At 44.8% G+C, this 21,439-nt stretch overlaps 1 pseudogene; it reads right to left on the reverse strand.

Annotated features, from left to right (window-relative positions):
- LOC101637968 overlaps positions 1–6,258 on the reverse strand; it is a 24,940-nt pseudogene extending 18,682 nt beyond the window's left edge.
- Between the last annotated feature and the right edge of the window lie 15,181 nt (positions 6,259–21,439).

Here is a 21,439-nt window from a genome sequence, read left to right on the forward strand (position 1 = left end):
TCCTATGTGTTATAAATCCTCTATGATATTAATGAAGCTGGATTGGAGGCATTTATGTTAATGAGGCAAAGTACCATTTACAGGATTAGAGTGTATCCTGAGTTAGTCTCTCTCTTCTATTTTAGTTCTTCTCTTTTTTCTAATTAAAAAATTAACTGTTTTCTCTTTGATATGATTGAATGATTAAACTATTGAATTATATGATATGTAAACTACTTACCAATCAAACTGTTGAAAAAACTAACTAGTTTATTGGCCTATATTTGAGATATAAAATGACCAAACAAGCTAGCAGAGACCACAGGGACTTCAAAACCCTGCAGAGGAGTTGGGAGCTGGAATATATTCTTTGGACCTAGAGCCCCCCGTGCTGAGAAACTCCTAGATTTGTGTAAGATTGATGCCAAGACATGTGGAACTTTCCAACGGATGCTGGGGCCCAAGGTTGAAAGGTAACAGGGGCCTTTTCCTGGAGTCGGAAAAAAGAGAAAGCCTCTTGTAGAGCTAATGCTCTGAATCCAGACTTCTATTCTCCTAAACTACTAAAAAGCAACACTCTCTTTGTGAAATCCACCCACTTCTGATATTTCTGTTATAGCAGCACTGGATAACTAAGATTACTGCTTACCAAAGAAACACTTGAAACATAAGGCAAGAAATATATATATGAAAATTGAAAAGAAAGGAAAGGAAAAAAAGATGCTAGATGTGGGAGCTGGGTGACTTTACCTCAAGGAGACACTCCTGGCTGCTGGTCGAGTCACAGCTGTCAATCACGTTGTAGCCGCTGACACCTCCTCCTTGGTGTCGTAAGTCTTTTGCTATGTGAGTGTGAGACGCTCGGAACTGTCCTCTCTGCCACTTCACCTTCCTCCTCTCTGGGTCTTCACTGGCACTCTGCCTGCCTGCAGGAGTGGCCTCCCGGGGTCCACTCTGTCTGAGAGCTGTCAGTGCCCTGCCATGCTTTTACCAGCCTTGAGTCTAGGGGATTCTGCACCCACCGGCCAGTGATCATCCCGCTTCCTGCTTCACCATTCTGTGTCACGATCATGTGGCTACGTGGGTCCGAAGAGGGTCTTACGGACTAGCATTGGACTTCTGGACTTGAGTTGGACTGGGCTGGAATGTCTTCTGGATATATAATTACTTCTTGATATAAAGCTCTTTCTTCCACTTAGATGAGTGTCACTAGCTTTCTCTAGGAACCTGGCCTAACACACCAAGCAAAATCTAACCAAAAGATAGCTGGTGTAGTTATTTTAAAACTAGAAAAATATAGACTTTCAGACAGAAATCCTTACTAAAGTAAAGAGTCACTCCTAAAAACAAAAAGCTCAGTTCACCAAAAAGATACCACCATGAGTTAAACAATGGACTTCTAACTGCAAGCTTGGTGGTTCAAATACACCATCTGTTCTAAAGGATAACGATTTAGGGTCTCAGAAATCCGATGAAGCAAATCTACTCTGTCTTAGAGGGTTACTATGAAATGGAATTAACTTGATGGCAATGGAGTTTTACTTTTGATACATATTCAAGAAAAAAGGAGAAATTTGTTTTAAACAAACCCACATTCATAGTTGGTCATTTTAATACTTATTTCTCAGTACTTGAACGTGTGGATGAAAATATCAGTAGAAATATAGAGTATTTGAATAACATAATGAACAAGCTTGATTTAGGAAATATTTCAATGCCCTTAATGAGCATGGCATATATATTTCTTTCAAAACACACAGAGTATTTACAAATAATTACCTGTATGCTGATTCATAAAACAAACCTCAACAAATTTAAAAAGACTAAAATGATGTAAGTTGAATCTTCTGATCACAAAGCAATGAATGTAGAAATCAATGATAAAACCATGATTGGAAGAATATATTTGGAAATTGGTACAATTTTATGTAATCCTTGGTTCAAAAGAGAAATACTTATGAAAGTTAGAAAAATTTAAAGTAAATGATAAAAATACTACATATCATAATCTGTGAAATGCAGCTAGATGAACAGGATATTTTTAAATTAAACATTAGTTTTAACAATTTCACTGAGATACAATTCATGTATCATACATTTCAACAGTTCAACCATATTCATGAGAGGTGTACAACCATCACTTCAACCAATTCCAGGACTTTTCTTCTTCCAGGTACTCATTGTTATTAGTGTCCCATTTCCTGCCAGCCTCCTCTGTCATATCCCTTTGAATAGGCCGGTACAGTTGTCTCTAAAAATTAACCTAATCTGGGTTTCAAATACAGAAAATCGTATAAAATCAAGACAGAATACAAACAAATGACTTAACAACAATGACACAATGAAACAAAGGAAAACCTCAATTGATAACAATGCAAATAATATTAAAAACTGGAGTAATTATATTTGGGTCAAGAGGGATATCAATGACAAGGTGTCACATTTTGACTCACTACAATGGCAATAATCCACCCTGAAATGTACTGTATCTGGTAACAATTGAAGCTCTAAGCCATTCCTTCCTCTGCGTCTAGATTTTATTACTTATAATTCTTGGTTCACTCATGCTGGTGCACTCCTATGTCCTTTGCTGATGCCTCCCTTAAGGCAAGCCTCTAAGACCCTAGACACTATTCTTTTTGATAGCGGGGAACCATATGCTGAGAAACAGGGAATTTTTATATCTTAAATGCCTACATATGAAAAGAGACTACCCAAATTTAGCAATGTATAAAAATGATAATACATGAAATGCATCATGTCAAATATGAGTCTATTTCAAGAATGTAAAGTTGTTTTAATATTCGAAAATTAAAAATTACTGGATGAATGGAGCCATATCCTGTAATAATCTCAATAGATGCAGGAAAAATATCATCTATTTGCTATACACATTTCAAAACCTGAGAGTAAAAAGAAATTTAATAAAAGGCATCTCCAGAGAAAGTGAGAGAGGAAGAAAGTTATCATTCGTAATAGTGAAACACTGATAGCTTTCTCTTTGAAATGAATGAGATTTACCTCTCACCACTTCTTTAGGCACCAATCTGAAGACTTTAGCCAATGAAATAAAACGACAAGAAGAAAAAAAAGACCAAAAGTTGTAATGTTTGGAACAAAAGCAACAAGATTCCATTATTCAAAACAAATATGATTTTATATGTAAACAGCTCAATAAAATCTAAGGATAAATTATTAGAATGAATTAGTTTAGTAAGATTATTGGAATTAACACGCAAAAGTCAATGTCATTTCTAAATACCAGAATCAACAGAAGATAAAAGTTTCACAAAGGTACGATTTACAAGCTTATATAAAGTGCTATTAGGAGCTACTTGTCCGTGAGTCAGCTACACCCCTGCCAGGTATTGCTGACATGATAAGCATGCAGGGACCCACCACTCTTTACACAGGCCATCTCTCAGGATTGTTCTTGTGTCCAGAAACCCTGAACAGCGAGATAATGTTAACCCCTGAGACACAGAACAAGCTTGCTTATTGCTTGCAATAAAATTAGGGGTGTCCCAATCTTAATGTTCCTAGCTACAAGGCAAACCTATTGTAGCCATCATATCCATTGGGGATTGTAGTAGACTCTCACTAGAGACCGAGGACCAAGATCATTGCACACTCTGCTTGCTGTGTCATGAGTAATAGGGTCATGTCTCTGCAGGAGTCTCATATCTTCTGCCAACATTCAGGATACAATAATAAGCTAACATATTAGCTTGTAAGTAGAATAATAATCAAACCTTAGGCCTGACAAGTAGTTGGCAGTAAATCTAACAAAAGATGTGCAACACTTCTTGGAAGAAAACGGTAAACCTTTATTGAGAGGCATTAAAGTAGACACAATAAATTGAGAGAGCCTTGCTCATTGACGGGAGGGTTCAGCAATGCGCAGAGGTTCCTTGCCCCCGATGAATGCCCAGAGGCACTGCAATCCCCATAACCATCCCAAACACTTCTTATTTTGTTGGTGGACTTGGACAAGATGTTTCTGTTATTTATTTGGAAATGCAAAGAGTCGAGTAGTCAAACCTTGAAGGGCGGGGGAGGGGAAGTAGAAGGTGGGAAGGTTAGCACTATAGATAGAAAAAAATTACTTTAAAGTCATAATAATTGAAATAGAGGTTGGGACAAACTCCTATATTAGAAATATGGCAGTGCAGATCCCTTGGATAGGATGGACTTTCAGATAAACAGTACTGAGAAAAATATAGTATTCATATGGAAAGAAATGAAAATATATCACTGTCTCATATCATGTATTATGTTGATCTATGTGGAATTGCCTTTTGTAGGTCAAAACAGTAAATTATAGACAACTTAATAGTGTAGAGCTCAACCAATAAAAACAATTCCAGGTAGATTAAGAACCTAAATGTAAAAGATAAAAAACCATAAATCTTTGAAAGATAATATGGAATATTTATAACACAGTAGATTTATTTCTCAAGACAGAAAATCAGCCCAGCAAACTATCTGTCATGAGAAGCTAAGAACTTCTCTTTATCAAAGACACACCATAGAGAGGGTGGGAAGGCAAGCTACAGAATTCAATAAGGTATTTTAAGCACACATAACAGATAAATGCCTCCTACCCAGAATACTTAGAAATAACTGCTAAAATTAATAAGGAAATGACAACCTTAGAGAAAAACGGTTCCATGAGCTATGCAATCCTCCAAATTTGACAGATTCTATTATATTAAAAGATCACATTTGTTACTAGTACCACTGGTAGCATTAGAAGAGTCCTTAAGCACTGGGAGCTGCCTGTCTAGCTTATCATGGTGGAGACAGTTTTTCAAAATTCTAATTTTTCTCTTGAGATGGTGGATTTTATCACTGACAACAAAAACAGTCAATTGTTTCCCTTGAAGTGACAAACTCGCTCGGTTCATTTTCAAGAAAATGGCTGCCAACCACCCAGTACTAAAAACAAACTAACCAAAAAACCCAACATAGTTTGTCTGTCAGCTGTTCTTGCAAGGTAAGATGGGGTTCCTTGAAAACCACCACTAAACTCGTTCAGCTGGCGTCTCGAACCACTGTACACGTTCTTCGCCTCCAGACAGGCACTGGACCTGGGAATGCAGCAGAAGTGCTTTGAGAATTCTTCCCTTTAACTCCCACAATGTTAAGAAGGCATCCAGTTAGGGTGAACGACGTAGTAAAACCAAGTCCTTATTGTCAAGGCCATTCTTAAGCAAAACTGGCTTTTCCTTTTTAAACAGTGAGCGAGGAAGACGCGCACTGTGATGAGCGGTTTTGTTGTCATTTCCTTGTTTTGGCCGAGTGGCCTGCATTTCCCCCCATCAGCAATGTAATGTCAACGCAATGAAAAGAGCAAATACTTTCTTAATGTTATCATCAAAATAGGTTTGATAATGTTTTGTGGTTTTTCAAGGAACCCCATCTCAACTTGCAAGAACAGCTGACAGACAAACTATGCTGGGATTTTTGGTTGGTTTGTTTTTAGTATTAGGTGTTTGGCAGCCATTTTCTTGAAAATGAACCGAGTGCGTTTGTCTCTTCAAGGGAAATAATTTCAGATTGTGTGGGCTCTCTGAAAGGGTTTGGGACCTCCGTGGACCACATTTCAATAGCCGTTGCTCTCTAAACCCAAACTAAATCTGTAACCATCGAGTAGATTCTGACTTTAGACACCCTTTAGGATAAGGTTGAACGGCCCCCTAGGGTTCCCAAGGCTGTAAATCTTTATGGATGCAGACCCCACAGGTTCTTTCCTAGGAGTGGCTGCTGGGTTTGAACTAACGACTTTTCAGTTAGCAGCCAAGCACTTTAACCAACGTGCCACGCAGGAACCTCATCAGTGTCCTAGTCAGGTGATTTCTTCCATGTTAACAGCAGTCCCTGGAAGGCTTGTCTATGACACCTGGCCAACAACCTCTAGTGCTTTGGAAACCAAGCAGGTCTTTTGCCTTCCCCAGATGAGGGGCGCACCTCTCGGGAGTGGGTTCGGTTTGGAAGTGAAAGAAACAGTGTGCAGACAGACTCTGGGGTTATGGGAGAGACATGTTTTTGAGCTGCTTTCACGAGTCCTGACCTGGAAGAAGATCCCGTGGTGAAAAAGAGGCAGATCAAGGCACCGCCATATCCTTTTGCATCAAGCTTTGCTAGTCTCCTGGCTTTGCACGCTTTCGCAGGAGAGGCCTCACCAGGTTGTCCGAAGACACTGAATGCGACCTATACCTTCCGGCTCAAGAGAAGCGAGATGCAGGCCGTATTCACAAGCTGATCCCAGATGGCCATCACGGAACGTAGTATGACAGAGGCCTCCCACTGGTGAGCCGTTTCTTAACACGAAACGGAGTCAAGTGGCCCAGTCGGCGGCGTGGCAAATACAATGGGGAAGAAAGATTAACCTGTGTCTTCTTTGAAAAAACTGGGAGTGGCACCCACCCAGCCCCGCCCCTCGCCATCCAGCCGGGAAGCGCGGCGTGAGGGGTGAGTCGCGTAGAGTTTGGGAGGGGGACTTGATGTGGCTTCGTGGTGGATGTGCTTCTCTGCCACACGCTGACGCTGAAGGACGTTTCCTTCTTACACGCCCTCTGTTTCCCCCCTCGTGCTCCATCTCGATGCTGGCGACACCTTTCTAGCTTCCCAAGGCTGGGTGTCTGGGTGAAGCTTCACTTTCTCTTACTACAGAGTAGTCTGGGCGTGCAGCTCTGGTACTCACGTTTTCTTGGGGAGCACGGTCAGAGACGCAAGTGGCCTTTCTTGCTCAGTTGACCAGAATCCTACCTTGGCCTTGGCATCATTCTTAGCTATTATTTTGGGACAAAACTATCTTTTCCTTCTGACCTTAACTTACCCTTGATTTATTTCTTAAGAAATTTGAGATTGTGTGGTATTTGGGGGGATCTTAAAGAATCACTGCCACTTATTATTGTCCATTCGGTGAAACAACACAGCTGTGGTAGTTTTATAATAGTTTGTCAATTTGAGGATTAAGAGTGAAGGGGTGGAGTCTAGCCTGTCAATCAGATCATAGCCAATGAGGCCTCTGTGTGGGCATGACCTTCTCCTGAGAATTATGGGAAATCCTGTCTTACCTCCTTGGGATGGGAGACACCTTCTCTCTCTGTTCACTCTCTGAGATGACGTTCTACTGGCAAGACCTGACAAGACACATGGCACTACGCTGATAGACCCCGTGCCCTGGGAACTGGAGAAGCCACGTGGAGACCCCTGCCAACGCTGAGATGCTTACAACACCACTGGATCCAAAGACTTTCTGCCCACTGGCTGGTGATCGTTCTGCATTCAGCATCGTTGCAGGTGTTTCGTGAGTCTGAAGAGGACTTTATAGATCGGTATCGAACATATGGGCTAATATCGGACTTAAGGGCTTGGACTGGACTGGGTTGGGATGCTTTCTTAATGTACAATTACTCTTTATAGAAAACTCTCTATTATACACATATGAGTGTCCACTGATTTGTTTCTCTAGTCTACCCGGACTAACACACAGCCAAATGTCTAATTTATAAGTGAACAATGTGTACCCTAATTGATTCCTGGGGAGTCACGACAAATTGCACCCCTGTAAGTCAAATGCATATTTTCTGTAAGCACCATCGTGTAAATCATTCCCTGTCTCAGACTCTAATCCCACACACAAATATGTCTCACGGGGTGGCCGCAGAATGAAACTGAAACAAAACACGGCATCTGCTTCTGGAACCTTTATAAACCGCGTGGACGGAATAGAAAAGCTGTATGCCAGTGCTCCATGTGGGGTGCTCTCTTGCTTTGCTTTTCAAATGAAATGAACTGACTGAAGCTTCTTAAAAATGTTGCTTCAATGAAGGTTGGATTGGAACCGTTCTCTTTTTCTGATAAATCTTCCTATAGAAGTGCCTTCCAGCTGGGGGTCATTTTGCCACTGAGGGGAACACTTGGTGAAGTCCTGAGATAGTTTTAGCTGTCACAGTTTGGGGAGGGTTGCTACCAGCATCTAGAGGGTAGAGGCCAGGGCTGCTTGAAATTTAGGATGTTCGTTCCACAAAGCCCAGGACTGACCCTCCCTCCACCCTGCACTCCTGACTACCAAAGAATTACCCTGCCCCACAAGTCAATAGTGCTTTGGCTGAGAAACTCTTCTTTATAGCAAGCATGGATATTTCAAACTGAGTTAAAATGCAGGTCACTTCTTTGAAGAAATGGTTGCAAACTAGATTTACCTGAATGTCTTTCAAAGTCTTTAAATGGTAAGTGATGGCTGAGGAGAAAGCGATAAGGCGAAGGCAGTTTCTATAGTGACTTTTCATTCAGTGATCTCTGGCTCTTCCATGTCAATAAGTTAACTGAGTTCCCGTTAATAGTCACCCAAGTTGTCATTGCACCGATTGTTTCAGTGTAGCTGGGGTTGTAAAGAAAAGTTTTGGTCACGATTCTGGGAGTTTTATTTATAGGGAGGAAAAAGTCATAAAAAGTGAGTGCGGGTCACAAATCAAGTAATGCCTGCACACAGACATAATTTACACATTTCCTTTCAATTCCATTGTTCTCTGGGATCTTTCCGTTTTCTGTACAGCTGGCATATTGACTTTTCATGATGGCCACCGCATTTCTTGTCATTTATTCTCATTTCCCAGAAACCCATTGTTTGGTGAAAAGAGCACACCCAAAGCTTTCACAGAGGCTGTGAATGAGTGCTTCGTAGTGGCCTCACATCAGCCATCCTATTTAAGACATTAAGGGACATCATCTTTAAGCACCTATACCTTTTTATGGGTTCCCACCCAGTAACACTAAGGAGGATTCTATAGTCATAAGTCTCTTGAAATGGTTCTGTGAGCTTTTTGATTCAAGAAACTCCTTAATTGCCATGTTTGAAACAAGTGTTTGAAGTGTTTGAAATGTGTGAGCTTAAAAAGTGTTGTCAATATTGAAATGGCAAGTCTCATCTGAATTAATTGAGTCTTTTCTGTATGTCTCTTCCCAGTGTCTCATGAACACATGACGTAAACCTGGAGATCGTACTCTACTCTCTTTTAAAGGGAACTCCTGGGTAGTGCAAATGGTTATACCATTCGCCTGCTAACTGAAAGTTTAGAAGTTTGATCCACCCCAGAGTATCTTGGAAAATAAGCCTTGGTCTTACTCCTGAAGAATCAGGCACTGAAAACCCCATGATGTATCATATTCCACTCCGAAATGCCTGGGGTCATGTGCTTCATGAGTCAGAAAGTCAGTGCTGATGCAACACCAACTTTTGTCTCTGTGGTAGTTACATAATTTCACATCAACTTGGAGATATATAAAAGTGTAGGGTGGTTTTCAACCTGTCAATCGGGGCACAGCCTCTTTGTGGGCATGGCCCAGCTCTCAAGGGGGGGCCCTGGGGACCTCCCCTTTTCTCTCTGCCTTCACTTTCTTGCTGTCTAACCCTGGTTGCTGCCAGAGCCCTGGAGATGTTACCAGTGCCACTGGATCCACAGGACTTTGCACCCACCAACCTGTGATCTTCCTGCACTCTGCATCATTGCATGTGGCTGTATGAGTCTGGAAAGGGAGTTATGGACTAGTGTCAGACTTCTGGACTTGAGTTGGACTGGGCGGGGGTGTTATCTCGATAACTAATTACTTCTTGATATAAAGCTCTTCCTTACACATTTATGAGTGTCATTGGATTTGTTTTTCAGGTCAACCTGCCCTAACACAGTCTCCTTTATTTTTAAATCTTTAAAGTTACAGACCTTCCTCAACCTCTCTGGATGAGAGAGTAGGAAGCTTGGTACAAATGTACGGAAAGGGAAAGAGAAAAAAGAGCCTGAGACTCCTTGAAGTCATAGACCAGATTTGCCATCCGTGCACACCTAGATGCCTGCATCGGGCCTGATAACATGGTATTCGCTCATTGAATGGAGAGATGAGAAACGAGGAGCAAGGGATGCAAATCATATTTGGCTTTATGAGTCCATTGCCTATTTTATGTGTGGTTCCAACAAGGCCAGGGCACTGGAGTGTACTGCACATGTCACATAAGGGAAAAGATACGGACCCCACGTTCGCTTAGTCTATGGCTGTCTCACTGCTGACTGGCAAAGAGGTCAGGAGGGAAGTCGTATCTCAGGGCCACCAGGGCCACAGCAGAGAGAAGATACGATTGACTGCATTTCGGTTGGGTTCTTGGCAATTGCACTGACTACTAATGCTGCTAACATCTCTCTTGCTTAATAATCTACTTTTAATTTTACCCGTGGCAGTTCTTAGTTCCCACAACACAGCAATAATTAAATCTATGTTCAGACGGCTGAAAATGTGCCCAGAGGTCTTAAGTAATGGGTGAATTATACTCATTTAAGTTAGAACATAATGCTAGCATTCAGCTATCTCAGGAATAAATACTAATTACTGCAGTTTCTTTCCATTTCACTCTATCCCTTTCATCCCTGTCTCCCCAGTAGTGTGCAGGAGGGTTCAAGGGATTGACTTTATTTCCATATTTCGATGACACACCTTTGGTACCGTAATCCTTAATGGTGGATTCTGACCACCACTTCTCTGCCTGCTTGTTGTGTACTGTGTGTGGCGGCTTGTGTGTCACGGCTTGTGTGTCACTGTGTTGCTGAAAGCGAGGTCACCGGCATGTCAAGTGCCAGTGCGATCACCAGCAGTGAACATGTTTCACCAGCACTTCCAGACTAAGGTCAGACGATGAAGAAGGACTAGACTGTCCAGGTCTAAGGAATTAGCCCCTGAAAGCCTTGTGGACAGAATGGAAACATCGTTAGATACGGAAAACCTCGCGATAAGAAGCAGAACCTTGTCAGAGAGCATGCCAGAGGAGGAGGCACTCACAAAGTGACAGACAGAGGAGCTGCCTTCTCAAGTAGTAGTTGTTGTACTCAGGGGCCATCGAGTAGGTCCCGACCCATAGCGACCTTACGCACAACGGAAGGAGACCTGCCTGAATTACGGGACCACCCTCACGATCGGTCCCACGCTTGAGCCCATTGTTGCAGCCTCAGTGTCAATGCAGCTCCCTGAGGGCCTTCCTCTTTTCCACTTTCTCAACATAATGCCCTCTGGGATTGGTTTCTCCTGACAACATGTCCCAAGTATGTAAGAGAAAGCCCCCATCCTTGCCTCTAAGGAGCATTCTGGCTGTACTTGGGAGACGGATCAGTTGGTCCTTTCAGCGGCGCATGGTCCTTTCATTGTTCTTCCCCAGCACCTCAATTCAAATGTATTGATGCTTCTTCAGTCTTCCCTGTTCAATGTCCAACTTTCACATGCACATGAGGCAGTGGAAAATACTGTGGCTTGGCTCAGGTGCACCTCAGTCCTCAAAGTAAGGGAGAATAAGCAAAGAGTATCTTGCTTTTCAATACTCTAAAGAAGTTTTGTGCAGCAGATTTACCTAATGTAACTCATCTTTTGATCTCTTGACCACTAATTCCATGAGTATTGATTGTGGATTCAAGCAAGACAAAATCCGTGACAACTTCAATCTTGTCTCCATTTATCATGATGTTACCTATTGATTCAGTTGTGAGGATTTTGGTTTTCTTTATATTAAGCTGTAATTAGCAAGCCAGGCAGTGGCATCTGCATATTGCAGTTTGATAATAAACCTTCCTCCAATCCTGAACATGAATATTCTATGCATATAATTCAGATTCTCTGTTGATTTTCTCAGCATACAGAGAACAAGTATGGTGCAAGAATACAACCCTGATGCACACCTTTCCTGACTTTAAACCATGTAGTATTCCCTTGTTCTGTTGACACAATTGCATCTTGATCCACATACACGTTCCTCCTGAGCACAATGAAGTGCTTTAGAATTCCCATTCGTAAGGCTATCCATAGTTTGTTAGGATCTACACAGTCAAATGCATTATCATATCAGAAAAACACAAGTAAAATTCTTTCTTTTCTCTCTGCTTTCACCCCTGATCCACCTGACATCAGCAATGCTATCCCTCGTTCCTCATCCTCATTTGAATCCAGCCTGAACTGCTAGCAGCTCCTTGTCAATGTACTGCTGCAGCCATTGTTGGATGATGAGACAGTTAAGGTTTATTGTGTCAACTTGGCCGATAAACACATGTGGGATTAATTGAAGGGTGGAGAGATAAATGGCTTGGTGAGCCTCACCTTTCTAGTTCTCGGGTCTCTTGCTATCTGATGGTCAGACTAGGGTGCGCTGCCTTAGCCAGTTAGTTCCCTGCTTCAGCTGGCAAGGCTCACTTCCTGTGAGGCATTCCAGAGGAGAAACCACATGGACCTACCCTGATGCAGCCCTGGGTGCTGGAGAAGCTGTATGGAGACCCCTGTCAGCGCTGAGATGCTTACAATGCCACTGGATTAAAAGACTTTCTACCCACTGGCCTGTGATCCTCCTGCATTCGGCGTCATTGTGTGTGTTTTGTGAGTTTGAGGAGGACTTTGCAGATTGGTGTTGGACATATGGGCTAAGCCGGATTTATGGGCTTGGACTGGACTGGGTTGGGATGCTTTCTGAATGTACACTTACCCTATATATAAAACTCTCTCTTATACATATGAGTTTCTGTGAACTTGTTTCTCTAGTTTACCCAGACGAATACAGATGATCTTCAGCAAAATTTTACTTGCATGTGATATTGATGATGATGTTGTATGATCTGAGCATTTTCTTAGGTCACCTTTTCTTGGAATGGGTACCAATATGGATCTCTTCTAGTCAGTTGTCCAAGTAGCTGTCTTCCAAGTTTCCTGGCATAGAGAAGTGAGTGCTTCTGGTGCTTCATCAGCTTGTTGAAACATTTCAACTGGCATTTCATCAATCCCTGGAGCCTTGTTTTTGGCTAATGCTTTCAGTGCACCTTGAACTTCTTTCTTCAGCACCATTGGTTCTTGCTCACATATGCTGTTTTCTGAAATGGTAGAAGGTTGAGTAGTTCTTTTTGGTACAATGACTCTGTGTATTCTTTCAAAGTTTTCTCGATGTGTTCTGTAACATTCAATGTTTTGCCCATAGAATCTTTCAAGATTCCAACTCCAGATTTGAAAAAATTTTGAAGTCTTTCAGTTTCAGATTTACTGAGCGTGCTTTGATTTTCTAATTCTAGGTTTTTGCACATTTCATTATAATAGTTGGCATTTTCTTCTCAAGATGCCCTCTGACATTTCCTATTCAGCTCTTTGACATCTTCATTTCTTCCATTCAACCAGAATGGTGGGGCACAACTCAGAATGAGAAGAAATACCTGCGGGACAGTGGGGGGGGGGAGGGGGCGGGGAGATTCTCAACAAAATGGATTGACACATTGGTTGTAACAATGGGGTCAAAGGTGAGAAGACTTGTGAGGATGGTGCAGGACTCCGCTGTGTTTCATTCTGTTGTATGGAGGATCACTCTGAGTGGCCACTGACTCATGGACACCTAACGACAACAACAACAACAACAACAACAGCATGTATCCTGAAGGAGGCTAACACAAACAAGGCAAAGAATGCAGATCTTTAAAGGGGCGACTTCATCTTATATATCAGAGGTCTGTTTATGTCTTTATTTTAAGAGGAAAGGAGGCATCAGATAAAAAGTTAAGGAGTGTCCAACTCCCCGGTTGTGGCAGCACCTTCAGTGGTAGCTTGTTGTATACTAGAGGCTGGGGTTCTGTTCTTATGGGTGCCTTGGGGGTGCAAACAGTTAGTTAAGCACTTAAATGTACAGATGAGAGTTCAAACCCACCCAGAGGCACTGCAGGTCCCCCAGAGGCCTAGTGAAAGGCTTCCGAACAGTCACAACCCTGTTTAGAAGCCCCTTGAGCCTGGTTCTGCTCTGCAGTGCATGCAGTTGCCATGAGTTGGCACTGACTCCCAGTCCAAAGTCCAGGGTTTGGACTTTTTCTTCTGGATTCTCACCTGTGCACCTATGCCCCAAGGTTGCAAAGAGAGGGCATCTCGTGACCAGAAAATACTAGGAGCAAATTTTCATTTTCTAGGCTGGTCTTCTGTCATTTCTTGAAAACCCTCGCCACTTCTTCCTTTTAACATGGAACAGGAAGACAAATATTTCCCTGTTCGCCTTGGGATTTCTAGGGTTTAGTTGGTGCTGGATGCCTCTTGTGGGCTGTGCCACCACACTTTTCCACATAGCCCCAGGTGATATGGCTAACTTGATACTCAATCACTCTAGTCCCTCATTCCATGGTGTGATCATTGGTTTTTGGCTCAACTTGGCTCAGCCAGGATTCTCAGTGGGTTGGCAGTGGGGACCTGGTAATCCCCATGATGAGACCTTACAGTGAAATCAGTTCCATGATAGGATCTATTTATGCAGAAAAGCACTTGTAAGAGGACTAGGGAGGAGTGCAGCTCTCGATCAATTGAAAGTTTCCTAGAGGGGTGTGGCCTGCTCCTATTTAAGCGAGCTCTGTAAGAAGTCTTATCTTTTCTTGTTTATCTGGATCTTGCATCTGTCACATTGACCCCCACTTCTTTGGACGTGAGCCAATGGCCTGCCATATTGCTTGCTGACCTTGGATTCATCCACCTCTGCCTCCACCGGCCTGTGGTCTTCCTGATTCCTGGTTAATCTGCCCTGGCAGCTATGTCGCTAGTTTAACATCTGACTCACAGACTTCAACATCTGGATGGGTGCTTCTACAACTATGTGATCAAATATCTTGATATAAATTTATCTACCTCTTTCAATAGCTATCACTGATTTTACTTCTCTAGAGAACCCAACCTAACACATATCGGCCATGCGGTTGTGTTAGGAAGGATCTCCTCATCTTTCCCTTTTTTATAATTCCAGTCCGGATGACTTTAAGGAAGGGTCCTGAAACCCCCCACTCCTCCTGAGAAGAGCTCATCTTGGTTTATGGCATCTACATTTCTCGTTATCTCTATACTTTCTACTCCCTACCACTGGACTCAGCATGCTTGTAGAAATGACCCAGCACAAGTGAACTTCATGACCCTCTTATTGGTTTTACCTTGCTGCGGTCTCACCTAATGTTACCCAGAGTTTAGAGTTGATTTATCTAACATTGTACCCTGGACCTATTTTCGAGGGTGGGAGAGAAAACATTCACTCATGAGACCATGCCTGAACGGCGGGCTGTTGTGGGAGCCACCATCATGGCAGCTCCTGGGGAATTAGCTGGAAGCTCCAAGTCAGAGCAGGACAGCAGGGCACAGACTAAGCAGAGGGGTCTGCAGCCCTCCTTAAAGTATTCTCCACCAGGACCCATCGGTGGCACTAGAACCTTGGACATCTGGTTGCCACTGGCATGCCTGGGTTCAGGAGCCAGGAGAGAGGAGGAAGGGAGGCAGGCATCGAGTCACCAACTTTGGGGCTGATCACAGCTCAAAACCTTAGATAATTCCCGGTGATGTTGGGGAGCCTGCAGAGGGGACCAGCCACCAGTGACCTTTGATTCTGCTAATAGCAATGTGTCAAATGAGGACATCAACGTGTGGGGGAGGGTAGGAAAGAAAGAAAGAGGAGAGGAGAGGGGTGAGAAGGAGGAGTCTATGTGGAGACGGGGACTAGGGTAGGGGAAGAGCAGATCATATCGCCCGAAGGGGAACAGGGCAGGTGGGGGACGAAGATGGAAGAGAGTCTGGTAGAGCAGGTCTGTGACCCCAAGGAGAGGAAGCCTGGAGACGCAGCATCGTCAGCAGAGCAGTCATTAAGCAAGGCACCAACACAATCCCTTCAGGACCTTTTATTAACGTATAGAAAATGTGTTTAAAAAAGGAACTATACAGAGGCTAAAAGCAATCAGGGCTAAAAATACTAGTTAACAATGGTTAACAAGCAGAGGTCCCAGTCTTTGAGCTACTGTGCTGTGGGCAGAGGGGGGAGTCGGCTTCTCTTTTCCCTTCCTCCGTATGTTTCTCTTTATTTCCGTTTGTGAAAGTGTGCACCACCAGAGGAGTGGGCACTCCACCCCCCTCACCCCTGGCTTTCCTTCAAGAACATGCCTTTCCTAAGTGCATTGTAGCTACAAAGTCAGTAAGTTGGTCTTTGTTACTTTTACCTAAAAAGGTGGGTTAAGGTTAAAACGACAAACTCAATTTTGGAGGGCGTGGAGGATTTGGTGTTTGTGATTTCTCAGAAAACAATCCAGAGACCACCAAGGTGGATGGCAGCTGCCTGAGCCCCAGGACCATCGACCTCAAGGTCACAGTGACTTCCTTAGGGGGCCTGGGAGTCAGTCCCCAGGTGCCTGGGGAGTGCTCATGGTTGGAACAACAGGGTGTGTGTGTGTATGTGTGTGTGTGTGTGTGTGTGGTGTGTGAAGGGAGCTGTAGAGTCAGCGACAGGAGAAGTCCGTGAGCGAAGGAGAACGGGTGTGCTCAGCTTCTGCCCTGGGAACCTGTGCCACTTGGCGTGAGGTTAGGCATCGAGAGGGGTTGGGGTGGGGGGGTGGGAGGTGGAGGGGGAGAGGGCCGGTACAGGAGCAGTCACCTGGCTGGCATTTTTGCAGAAACCAGTGTCTGCCACTCCTTACATATAAATGTTTGATGCTCAAGAAGGCCCCCACACTGGAAGGGGAACCATAGAGAACACTGGTTTTTCTCTCTGGAAAAAAAAAAAATCTATAAAAAAATACACAACCATCATTTAATTAAGGGAGATGGGGTTCATTTGGAGTTTTTCCTGGCAACCCGACATAGTGAGTTACCAAGTACTGATTTCCTTCTAAAGCTTCCAAAGTGACAAAGAGAACCGAGAGTCGAGCCAATGGTCTCAGAGCCCCTGCACTTCCCTGGGCAAGGATAGGGTAGGTAAGGATTGGGGACGAGAAATCAGGGGTTAAAGAAAATGGCTTTAAAAAAAAAATTTTTTTTTAAAGAAAGCAGCTTTGCCTCCTGCCTGCTTCTCCTCTTTCTGACAAATATCTACAGAAGTCCCCTGCAGGAGATCATGACAATCTGTGTCCCCTGGAAGCTGGGAAGGAAGGAGCGCACATTATTCTGCAACCTGCTGGTCGTAGCCACAGGGCTTCTCCGTTTGGTGCTATCTGCTTTGGCTTGAACGTACTAGTAACATAATCCCGTTCTTCCTCCTTTCCGGAGTGCACCAGATGTTCTCATAGCATGGGCCAGGCTTATTCTCCGGCGTTCGTCTCTCCAGTCATGACCACACTGCTTCTGTTTGAGAAGAAAGACTCTGGAATCTTCCATTCTCCAGATATTTAGAGAGAAAGAAAGGGCACTATTCCCCAAAGGATGAAGCTGGGGATAGTGTGTGATCCTGGAACGTTCCTTTCTCTCCCAACCTGCGGTGGAAACTTGTCACCCGCCTCCAAATTTAAAAATGGAAACCGTTGCTAGGATGCCACGTCTCTCTTTCCGAATGACGATTGCGACGGTCCCCTGGGGCATGTGACAAACACATGGACGACAAAGAGAAGAGGGAACCAGACACCTGAAACCCCTTGGGGAGAGCTGTAGAATCCAAGAGGGTGACCACTTGGCTAATATACAAAGGCAACGGCCTCCTGCAGTAGAAAAAGCCAGGACTTTAGAATTAGCAAAGAGGTTCAGATTATGGCTCAGGGTGGCTTTGACCAAGTGACTTAACCTTTCTGTGTTTCCATCCGCTCCTCTGGGAAAAGAAATCACCTCCCCTGCCATCGTGGGAAGGACCAAGCCGAAGAACACCCATGCTCACTGCCCTGGAGCCGGACCCTAGTGACCCTGTCGGACAGTCCCTCTGGCAGAGGACTGCGCAGTGTTGGGTTCTGCTGTGCACAGCGCCCCTGTGAGATTCAGCCAACTCCATGGCACAGAGCAACAACAGGACAGGGCAGAACTGCCTTGTGGGTTTCCCAGACTGTAACTCTTCACGGGAGTAGAAAGCCTCCTCTTTCTCCTCTAGAGTGGTTGGTGGTTTTGAACTGCTGACCTTGTGGAATGCAGCCCAACACATAACCACTATGCCACCCAGACTCCTCCTTGGGACAGAATAGGCTGGAACTCTGTACAGGCACAGGAAGCCTCATCCTCTCCCACAGAGCGGCGGATGTGCTTGAACTACCGACCTTGTGGTTAACAGCCCGACATGTAACTCACTATGTCACCAGGGGTCCTGTGGGGAGGGCAGTGTCTGAAAAGGACAGGCGGACAATCAGTACTGTTGCTCTTCCTCCTCCTTTGCAGAGGAAGGGGGGAAAAAGCTGGATCTAGCTATGATCTTAGCTCTGTTACTAAATAGTGGTGACTTGGTAAGTTGCTTAACCTTGCTGGGCTTCCGTTTCCTCGAGAGTGAAGCAGAGTGACTGGATGAGAGGTTCTCCAGAGCCCCGGCAGCGCTGAAGGTGTGTGTCAAGTGCTGGTCTTCTGTAGTCAGTGTTGAGTGACTGTGAGGCTGTTAAAAATCAACCCAAGGCCTTCCTGGGTGCTGCTGCATGAGGGATGGGGGCAAGCCGTAATTCTCATCTGTGCATTCATCTGCTGGCCACGCATCTGGCCGCAAACCTTCTCTATGGCAGGTGCCCAGGATTCCTGGGGGTGTGGCTTTCTTCTTGAGGGAAGATACTGGGACTTGTCCTGCCTCACAGGAGCCAATGAGCCAATGCTAGGACTGAGGAAAGTGGGCCCTGAGAGGCTGGACGGGTTGACCTTTCTGAACTGGAAGGTTAGCATTCGCCCAGCCTCCCACCCAGACAATAAGGAGCTGCTTTACTGAGTTAACAGAAGGGACAGAGCTTGTTGGGGGATAAAGTTGTGTCTGCCATGGCCTTTTGAGCTTGGGGGGAGAGGGGAGGACTTCTCCTTTGGAGGAAACACAACACCGCCCAAAGACTGTGAGGTTTGCCAAGGACATTTGGGCAATAAATGCTGCAGGTGTGATGAAGTCGTGTTTCAGGCAAGGGGTGACCTTGAAAAATTAATCAGAAATGCCGGAGCTGAGGAATCAGGCTGGGGACAGCTGGCGAAGAAGCAGTGAGGTCCAGCTGAGCTTGATGGAGCCAGTTCAGAAAGAGCCTCTGCTTCCTGTTTCCTGGGCCATGGCAGCCCTGGTGCCCAACTTTTTCCTGATGTGAAGTGGATGAACTGACAGGCGCTCTGGTGGGAGGTCGGAGGCCAGCATTCATGGTGCAAATACTGACCCCTGTTCCAGGACCCCTCGTGCCTGGCCTCTGCATTTTCAGTGGAGGGCCATCTGTGGAAAGTCTGCTTTTATCTCCATAAAGCTCCTTCTGTTCTTTCTTTCTTTCTCTCTTTCCCCCCTCCATCCTAGCCGTTGCTAAAAGTGCAAAGGAAACAGACTTGGCATAAGCAAATCCTGAATGAATACGGTAAGAGCGACCCAGAGTTATTGTTTCCAATTGAACCTGAATTCCTACCAAGACACTCTCTCAAACAGACCCTGTGCCGTGGACGCAGTCCCAACACACAGGGCTCCCGTACAGGGTTTCCCAGACTGCAAATCCTTCTGGGAGCAGGAAGTCTCCTCTTTCTCCCTGGAGAGACTGGTGGGTTCGAACTAGCCACCTTACGGTTCTTAAACATCATGGAGGTTCCTTCTCTGTTTTCTGTTAGAGATTTTCATTAGGTTTGTGAGGCTCGTTTGGCGTGGTGGTGTGGAAGTGCTCCAATAGTGCTGAGCTGGAATCTTATCCTATAGATAAGGAGTTGGGCTCTAGAAGAAGCTAAGACTAGGGCGCCTTTGGCCAAACAGCTTCAGAAAAGTGGCTAAGCATCCCTGGTGGTACAGCCAGAGAGAATCAATTGGCTTTTTCCCTATGACGTGAGCCAGTCTCCAGGGAGATTGGTAGAGGGTGGAGCTGTGCGTATGAGGCACAAGATTCCTCTGTCCCAGCTCCACTCCAGGGCTCTGGGGTTTCAAAGGCGTTGCTGCAGTCTTGGCAAGCTTTTTTGGGAAGGGAAAACAAATACCTCCTGCGGAGTTGCTGAAATGGAACTGAGGTTGGAGGCTTTCCGTGACCTATCGCCATCTTAAGAGTGGAAAGTGAGATGAGATTCAAGTAGAAATGGGACCCACTTTGGAGGGAAAGAAATGGAAGTAAGGAAGTCTTTGACTGTTGATCTTTAAGACCTATGGCCATCTGACCCAGACCTCTGGAAAGAGACTGCTCACCAAGTCTCCCTAACAGGTAGTCACTGACCACCACGTGACCTAGGCCACAACATAGTCAATTTTATGCAAAAAAAGAAAGAAGCCTGGGGTGGGGGTGGGGATGGGGGTAGAATTCTTATCTGGTGATAAAGAAACAAGATGTAGATAAATGTATTTCCTTGGTAAATAGCTCCACCTTTCCTGAAAATTTGGGTGGAAATTTTATAAATTTTTTTAATGGTTTCATATCCATCCACAGTATTCACAGATCGGGCAGCTAGCTAATCTGTTCAGCTCCCACAGCTTGGCCCGCACTGCGTGCACAGGCTTGACTTGTCTCCAGAGAGAAGCACAGAGTCCTGTTCTCAATTGCTGCTTTCAAAAGCGCTCCTTGGGAAGCTTCCACCTTGACCTCCCATCCCTTCCTCTGCAGCCCTGTTCTGGGACAGACGCTTGAAAATAAAAACTGTGGTTAGGACCGTGTGGCTTGGCAGTGAACTCATTGGCAACACGGGTGCTTCAGGTTTGTCTGTAGAGTTTTCAGTCCATTGGAGTCAGTGGGTTCTCAGGTGGAAAGAAAGTGGGTGTGCAGGTGTCTGGGGGGCATCGCCGATTTGTGAGTAGTGGAGTGGGTGGGGGTCAGGAGCTGAGGACTAGAGGGGCTTTGGTGTCATGGTGGTGTAACTGGTTAAGCACCGGGAAATTAACAGAAGGTTGGTGGTTTGAATCTACCCAGAGGCACTTGGGAAGAGCGGCCTGGAAGGTCAGTTTGCAAACTTTAAGGAGCACTCTACGCTGCACACACACGGTGTCAGGTGTCCCCTGGAGTCAGAATTGACTCCCTGCCAACTGACAGAAGACATTTGGGTCTTTGTGGAAATTTACTGGACAATTTCCCTGCCCCGAACCACCCCCCGCCTTTATGAAACAAAACACAACACCCCAGCAGATCAGTCTCCTGCAAAAACAGCCGGTTTTCCTGGGACTTGATTTGGTAGGAATTATCCTGGAAACCTGGAAGCCCTAGTGCTGTAGTAATAGGCTACACATTGAGCCATTGAGTTGCTAACCGCAAGGTCATTGATTCAAACCCTGCAGGAGCAAGATGATGCTGTCTGCTTCCCTAAGGATTCAAAGTCTCAGAAACCCAAAGGGGCAGTTCTTCCCTATCCTATCGGGTTGCTATGACTTGAAATCAGTGGTAGTGAGAGAAAGAAAAGAGATCTTGGAAACCTGGAGGGATCTCAGGACTTTGGAAGCCGGTGGGCATTGTGAGCGCCACCTGGAGGCCATACTAGGCAAGGTCTCTCTTACCTTTCAATCTAGTCTAAAGGCTAGCTAGCTGCCCTGCCCCTTCTCACTTGCCCCCTTCACCTTCTACAGATAACA

This window comes from Echinops telfairi, unplaced genomic scaffold (genome assembly GCF_000313985.2).
Source record: "Echinops telfairi isolate 266 unplaced genomic scaffold, ASM31398v2 ScPeMD7_7424;HRSCAF=8462, whole genome shotgun sequence".
Lineage (NCBI taxonomy): Eukaryota > Metazoa > Chordata > Mammalia > Afrosoricida > Tenrecidae > Echinops > Echinops telfairi.